We start from the raw sequence: 9,246 nt of genomic DNA on the forward strand, positions 1-9,246 counted from the left end.
TCATCAAGATGTCGTTCTTTCGACGGAAATGACTACCTCTTTCAAAAACGACTTGTAACTTGTATTTCCGACTATAAACTTATAATTTTCTGTTTAGATTCATAAAGTTAAGTTCAATACGAAACCGTGGCCACTGGAATCACTCAAAACGGATTAGAAACGAAGAAATGGCGAGTAAAACAAGATTGATAAAAACTACTCATTTTACCTACGTGAAAGTTAGTAATAAATCTATTCCAACCATAACCTAATCAACTTATATTGTATATTATGTAATCTTGAGATACCATAGACACGTATACAATGTTTCGACCTATCATGTCGACCCATCTATATATATATATTGCGGAACAACCATAGACACTCTATATGTGAATGTTGGAGTTAGCTATACAGGGTTGAGGTTGATTCCAAAATATATATATAGTTTGAGTTGTGATCAATACTGAGATACGTATACACTGGGTCGTGGATTGATTCAAGATAATATTTATCGATTTATTTCTGTACATCTAACTGTGGACAACTAGTTGTAGGTTACTAACGAGGACAGCTGACTTAATAAACTTAAAACATCAAAATGTATTAAAAGTTTTGTAAATATATTTTGAACATACTTTGATATATATGTATATATTGTTATAGGTTTGTGAATCAACCAGTGGCCAAGTCTTACTTCCCGACGGAGTAAAAATCTGTGAAAGTGAGTTATAGTCCCATTTTTAAAATCTAATATTTTTGGGATGAGAATACATGCAGGTTTATAAATGATTTACAAAATAGACACAAGTACGTGAAACTACATTCTATGGTTGAATTATCGAAATCGAATATGCCCCTTTTTATTAAGTCTGGTAATCTAAGAATTAGGGAACAGACACCCTAATTGACGCGAATCCTAAAGATAGATCTATTGGGCCTAACAAACCCCATCCAAAGTACCGGATGCTTTAGTACTTCGAAATTTATATCATATCCGAAGGGTGTCCCGGAATGATGGGGATATTCTTATATATGCATCTTGTTAATGTCGGTTACCAGGTGTTCACCATATGAATGATTTTTATCTCTATGTATGGGATGTGTATTAAAATATGAAATCTTGTGGTCTATTGTTACGATTTGATATATATAGGTTAAACCTATAACTCACCAACATTTTTGTTGACATTTAAAGCATGTTTATTCTCAGGTGAATACTAAGAGCTTCCGCTGTTGCATACTAAAATAAGGACAAGATTTGGAGTCCATGTTTGTATGATATTATGTAAAAACTGCATTCAAGAAACTGATTTCGATTTAACATATTTGTATTGTAAACCATTATGTAATGGTCGTGTGTAAACAGGATATTTTAGATTATCATTATTTGATAATCTACGTAAAGCGTTTTAAACCTTTATTTATGAAATAAAGGTTATGGTTTGTTTTAAAAATGAATGCAGTCTTTGAAAAACGTCTCATATAGAGGTCAAAACCTCGCAACGAAATCAATTAATATGGAACATTTTTAATCAATAAGAACGGGACATTTCAGTTGGTATCCGAGCGTTGGTCTTAGAGAACCAGAAAATTTGCATTAGTGTGTCTTATCGAGTTTGTTAGGATGCATTAGTGAGTCTGGACTTCGACCGTGTTTTCTTTAAAAATGATTGCTTAACATTTTTGTTGGAAACTATATATTATTAACATGTATATATTATGTGATATATTAATCTCTTAACATGTTTGATATGGTGTGATAGATGTCTACCTCTAGCACAAATCCCATCGACTCACCTAATAATAACGAAGAGTCGAATATATATTGGACTGATTCACAAGTTCCCGAAGAGGAACCGGAAGAAGAATCAGAACCGGAAGAAGAATCAGAATCGGAAGAGGAGGAACCGGAGGAAGAAATAGAACCGGTGGGGGAAATAATAAAACGGTTAAGTAAAAGAAAATCCTCAACCAACCGACCAAGGTTAATTATGGTCAATGGTTTTTCCGCCAAGGAAGCAAAATATTGGGAGGATTACCAATTCTCCGATGAATCGGATTCCGACGAGAATTCCGATGATGTTATAGAAATTACCCCAACTGAATTTAAAAAGGCAAAAGAAAATAATAAGGGAAAGAGCATAAAAATAGAGAAATTTAATTCCAACCCCGATGAACTTTATATGTATCGTCAACCCCCGAAGTCCTTAAGTTGTAACAATGACCCGGAAACCTCTAAACCACCAGGTTTTTCTAAACCGTTGTGGAAAACGACAGCTAGTATTAGGGGAACATCATATATCCCTAGAAACTTGGCAAAACGAACCAAAACCGAAGAAGAAGAAACGAGCGAGTCGGAATAAGATAGTTGTATTCGTGTGGTGTAATATATGTAACATAGTGTGCTTATGCTTTATGATATATGTAAAAATTGCTTGTATTAATAAGTATTTTTTTATGAATCTAACTCTTGTCCATTTTACAGTTTAAAAACACAAAATGGATAGACAACCCAATATTTTAAGAGACCTACCCGGAGACATGATTGATGAAATCTTGTCTAGAGTCGGTCAGAATTCCTCGGCACAACTATTTAAGGCGAGATCAGTTTGTAAGACATTCGAAGAATGTTCCAAGAATGCCTTGGTTTATAAAAGGCTTTCGTTCGAAAGATGGGGGATATCACATTGGGAAATCCATAAGTTACGATGTGTTTACTTTGACGCATATATTGCGGGGAACCCAAATGCTATTTTACGCAACGGGTTAAGAAATTATTTTGACTCAATATATCCGAATATAGGACTTCGTGATTTAGAAAAAGCGGCTAACATGCAACATAAAGAAGCATGTTATGCTTACGGGTTAGTAATGTTCGCTTCTCACCAAAGTGAGAACAAGAACATCGGGCTACAACTATTAAACAAAACGTTCCCACAAGTGACGGAGTCGGTAATTGGGGTAAGAAATGAGGTTTTAAAATTGTTACGGGACTGTTGGACATTACGTAACCTTCATCCTTTTGACGACGTTACAACACGTTGTCATACTATCGGTCACAACGGTTACGTTCCACAAGACCAAGGATGGGAAGTAGTATTAGTAAAACCAGAATGCATGACTTGTTTCTGGACGTATGAATTACGTGTCTTTGTTGCCTTTGCTGAACGCCTTATTTATTAACTAGAATTATCTTCGCAACTACTTTGTATCAAAGTTTTATGTGCTATATTTCATGCTATATGTAAAATAGCAGTATTGTAAGTTTGCAAGTTATTGTATAAAGGTTTGAATATGATATATATATATTTTTTTGTGATTAGTTTTTCATATAGAATTGTAGTAGTTGAAATGGTATGTTAGCTACTAAGTATGAACTTAACGGGTAGGTACTACCCGAATTAAAGAGTATAAAATGCTAATATGAAGAAAGAGCTTTTATAAATAAGTTCATATTACGCTACGAAATACTATTGACTACTCTTGATATTCTATATGATTAACTCGTTCATTTGACTATTTTGAAGGAAATGGCACCGACTACTCGACACACCTTGAATATGAGTGAAGAGGAATTTCATGCCTTTCTTGCTTCAAACATAGCCGCAGTACAGGCCGCGCTACATACCAACAATAACCTTGGATCTAGCAGTACAGGAAATCGTGTAGGATGCACCTACAAAGAATTCACTGCCTGCAATCCTTTGGAATTTGATGGAACAGAAGGACCGATCGGATTAAAACGGTGGACCGAGAAGGTCGAATCGGTGTTTGCCATAAGTAAGTGTACTGAAGAGGACAAAGTGAAGTACGCTACGCATACCTTCACAGGTTCTGCGTTAACATGGTGCAATACCTATCTAGAGCAAGTGGGACAAGATGATGCTTACGCACTACCGTGGTCAGCATTCAAGCACTTGATGAACGAGAAGTACCGTCCTAGAACCGAGGTCAATAAGCTCAAGACAGAACTTAGAGGGTTACGAATCCAAGGATTTGATATTACCACGTACGAAAGACGATTCACAGAATTGTGCCTATTGTGTCCGGGAGCATTCGAAGATGAGGAAGAGAAGATCGACGCGTTTGTGAAAGGATTACTGGAAAGAATCCAAGAAGATATAAGTTCACACGAGCCCGCCTCCATACAACAGGCATGTAGAATGGCTCACAAACTAGTGAACCAGATTGAAGAAAGAATTAAAGAACAGACTGCTGAAGAGGCCAATGTGAAGCAAGTCAAAAAAAAGTGGGAGGAAAACGGTGATAAGAATCACCAATACAACAACAACAGCAATTACAACAATAATCGCAACAACTATCCCAACAATCGCAACATCAATCGCAACTACAACAAACGGCCCAACAACAACAACAACAACAACAACAGCAACTACAACAATCATCCCAACAACAATAATAACCGCAAAAATAACAACAATCAGAAGCAGCTATGCTAAAGGTGTGAAAAGTATCACTCGGGGTTCTGCACCAAATTTTGCAACAAGTGTAAAAGAAATGGTCATAGCACGGCGAAGTGTGAGGTCTACGGACCAGGGGTTAACAGAACGAAAGGAAAAAATGGTGTCGGAACGAGTAATGGCGGAGCAAGTAGTGTCGGAGCAAGTTATGCCAATGTAGTTTGTTATAAATGTGGAAAACCGGGCCACATTATTAGAAATTTCCCGAACCAGGAGAACACGAATGGACAAGGCCGCGGAAGAGTTTTCAATATTAATGCGGCAGAGGCACAGGAAGACCCGGAGCTTGTTACGGGTACGTTTCTTATTGACAATAAATCTGCTTACGTTTTATTTGATTCGGGTGCGGATAGAAGCTATATGAGTAGAGATTTTTGTGCTAAATTAAGTTGCCCATTGACGCCTTTGGATAGTAAATTTTTACTCGAATTAGCAAATAGTAAATTAATTTCAACAGATAAAATATGTCGGAATCGAGAAATTAAACTGGTTAGCGAAACATTTAAGATTGACTTGTTACCAGTAGAGTTAGGGAGTTTTGATGTGATAATCGGTATGGACTGGTTGAGAGAAGTGAAAGCAGAGATCGTTTGTTACAAAAATGCAATTCGCATTATACGAGAAAAAAGAAAACCCTTAATGGTGTACGGAGAAAAGAGCAACGCAAAGTTAAATCTTATTAGTAACCTGAAGGCACAAAAACTAATAAGAAAAGGTTGCTATGCTGTTCTAGCACACGTCGAGAAAGTACAAACTGAAGAAAAGAGCATCAATGATGTTCCCGTCGCAAAAGAATTTCTCGATGTATTTCCGAAAGAATTACCAGGATTACCCCCACATCGATCCATTGAATTTCAAATAGATCTTGTACCAGGAGCTGCACCAATAGCTCGTGCTCCTTACAGACTCGCACCCAGCGAGATGAAAGAACTGCAAAGCCAATTACAAGAACTTTTAGAACGTGGTTTCATTCGACCAAGCACATCACCGTGGGGAGCTCCTGTTTTGTTTGTCAAGAAGAAAGATGGTACATTCAGGTTGTGTATCGACTACCGAGAGTTGAACAAACTTACCATTAAGAACCGCTACCCACTACCGAGAATCGACGACTTATTTGATCAACTACAAGGCTCGTCTGTTTATTCAAAGATTGACTTACGTTCCGGGTATCATCAAATGCGGGTGAAAGAAGATGATATTCCAAAGACTGCTTTCAGAACACGTTACGGTCATTACGAGTTTATGGTCATGCCGTTTGGTTTAACTAATGCACCAGCTGTGTTCATGGACCTTATGAACCGAGTGTGTGGACCATACCTTGACAAGTTTGTCATTGTTTTCATTGATGACATACTTATTTACTCAAAGAATGACCAAAAACACGGTGAACATTTGAGAAAGGTGTTAGAAGTATTGAGGAAGGAAGAATTGTACACTAAGTTTTCAAAGTGTGCATTTTGGTTGGAAGAAGTTCAATTCCTCGGTCACATAGTGAACAAAGAAGGTATTAAGGTGGATCCGGCAAAGATAGAAACTGTTGAAAAGTGGGAAACCCGAAAACTCCGAAACACATACGCCAGTTTTTAGGACTAGCTGGTTACTACAGAAAGTTCATCCAAGACTTTTCCAGAATAGCAAAACCCTTGACTGCATTAACGCATAAAGGGAAGAAATTTGAATGGAAGGATGAACAAGAGAAAGCGTTCCAGTTATTGAAGAAAAAGCTAACTACGGCACCTATATTGTCATTGCCTGAAGGGAATGATGATTTTGTGATTTATTGTGACGCATCAAAGCAAGGTCTCGGTTGTGTATTAATGCAACGAACGAAGGTGATTGCTTATGCGTCTAGACAATTGAAGATTCATGAACAAAAATTATACGACGCATGATTTGGAATTAGGAGCGGTTGTTTTTGCATTAAAGACGTGGAGGCACTACTTATATGGGGTCAAAAGTATTATATATACCGACCACAAAAGTCTTCAACACATATTTAATCAGAAACAACTGAATATGAGGCAGCGTAGGTGGATTGAATTGTTGAATGATTACGACTTTGAGATTTGTTACCACCCGGGGAAGGCAAATGTGGTAGCTGACGCCTTGAGCAGGAAGGACAGAGAACCCATTCGAGTAAAATCTATGAATATAATGATTCACAATAACCTTACTACTCAAATAAAGGAGGCGCAACAAGGAGTTTTAAAAGAGGGAAATTTAAAGGATGAAATACCCAAAGGATCGGAGAAGCATCTTAATATTCGGGAAGACGGAACCCGGTATAGGGCTGAAAGGATTTGGGTACCAAAATTTGGAGATATGAGAGAAATGGTACTTAGAGAAGCTCATAAAACCAGATACTCAATACATCCTGGAACGGGGAAGATGTACAAGGATCTCAAATAACATTTTTGGTGGCCGGGTATGAAAGCCGATGTTGCTAAATACCTAGGAGAATGTTTGACGTGTTCTAAGGTCAAAGCTGAGCATCAGAAACCATCAGGTCTACTTCAACAACCCGAAATCCCGAAATGGAAATGGGAAAACATTACCATGGATTTCATCACTAAATTGCCAAGGACTGCAAGTGGTTTTGATACTATTTGGGTAATAGTTGATCGTCTCACCAAATCAGCACACTTCCTGCCAATAAGAGAAGAGGACAAGATGGAGAAGTTAGCACGACTGTATTTGAAGGAAGTCATCTCCACACATGGAATACCAATCTCTATTATCTCTGATAGGGATGGCAGATTTATTTCAAGATTCTGGCAGACATTACAGCAAGCATTAGGAACTCGTCTAGACATGAGTACTGCCTATCATCCATAAACTGATGGGCAGAGCGAAAGGATGATACAAACGCTTGAAGACATGCTACGAGCATGTGTTATTGATTTCGGAAACAGTTGGGATCGACATCTACCGTTAGCAGAATTTTCCTACAACAACAGCTACCATTCAAGCATTGAGATGGCGCCGTTTGAAGCACTTTATGGTAGAAAGTGCAGGTCTCCAATTTGTTGGAGTGAAGTGGGGGATAGACAGATTACGGGTCCGGAGATAATACAAGAAACTACCGAGAAGATCATCCAAATTCAACAACGGTTGAAAACCGCCCAAAGTCGACAAAAGAGCTACGCTGACATTAAAAGAAAAGATATAGAATTTGAAATTGGAGAGATGGTCATGCTTAAAATTGCACCTTGGAAAGGCGTTGTTCGATTTGGTAAACGAGGGAAATTAAATCCAAGGTATATTGGACCATTCAAGATTATTGATCGTGTCGGACCAGTAGCTTACCGACTTGAGTTACCTCAACAACTCGCGGCTGTACATAACACTTTCCACGTATCGAATTTGAAGAAATGTTTTGCTAAAGAAGATCTCACTATTCCGTTAGATGAAATCCAAATCAACGAAAAACTTCAATTTATCGAAGAACCCGTCGAAATAATGGATCGTGAGGTTAAAAGACTTAAGCAAAACAAGGTACCAATTGTTAAGGTTCGATGGAATGCTCGTAGAGGACCCGAGTTCACCTGGGAATGAGAAGATCAGATGAAGAATAAATACCCGCATTTATTTCCAGAAGATACGTCAACACCTCCAACTGCTTAAAATTTCGGGACGAAATTTATTTAACGGGTAGGTACTGTAGTGACCCGAACTTTTCCATGTTTATATATATATTAAATGAAATTGTTATTTACATGATTAAGTGTTTCCGACATGTTAAGCAATCAAACTTGTTAAGACTTGATTAATTGAAATAGGTTTCATATAGACAATTGACCACCCAAGTTGACCGGTGATTCACGAATGTTAAAACTTGTAAAAACTATATGATGACATATATATGGATATATATATAGTTAACATGATATTATGATAAGTAGACATATCATTAAGTATATTAACAATGAACTACATATGTAAAAACAAGACTACTAACTTAATGATTTTGAAACGAGACATATATGTAACGATTATCGTTGTAACGACATTTAATGTATATATATCATATTAAGAGATATTCATACATCATAATATCATGATAATATAATAATTTAAAATCTCATTTGATATTATAAACATTGGGTTAACAACACTTAACAAGATCGTTAACCTAAAGGTTTCAAAACAACACTTACATGTAACGACTAACGATGACTTAACGACTCAGTTAAAATGTATATACATGTAGTGTTTTAATATGTATTCATACACTTTTGAAAGACTTTAAGACACTTATCAAAAGACTTCTACTTAACAAAAATGCTTACAATTACATCTTCGTTCAGTTTCATCAACAATTCTACTCGTATGCACCCGTATTTGTACTCGTACAATACACAACTTTTAGATGTATGTACTATTGGTATATACACTCCAATGATCAGCTCTTAGCAGCCCATGTGAGTCACCTAACACATGTGGGAACCATCATTTGGCAACTAGCATGAAATATCTCATAAAATTACAAAAATATGAGTAATCATTCATGACTTATTTACATGAAAACAAAATTACATATCCTTTATATCTAATCCATACACCAACGACCAAAAACACCTACAAACACTTTCATTCTTCAATTTTTTTCATCTAATTGATCTCTCTCAAGTTCTATCTTCAAGTTCTAAGTGTTCTTCATAAATTCCAAAAGTTCTAGTTTCATAAAATCAAGAATACTTCCAAGATTGCAAGTTTACTTCCAAGTTTTCTAAATCCATTCCAAGTAATCATCCAAGATCAAGAAACCTTTGTTACTTACAGT

The sequence above is a fragment of the Rutidosis leptorrhynchoides genome, chromosome 2 (assembly GCF_046630445.1).
Source record: "Rutidosis leptorrhynchoides isolate AG116_Rl617_1_P2 chromosome 2, CSIRO_AGI_Rlap_v1, whole genome shotgun sequence".
NCBI classification, from domain to species: Eukaryota; Viridiplantae; Streptophyta; class Magnoliopsida; order Asterales; family Asteraceae; genus Rutidosis; species Rutidosis leptorrhynchoides.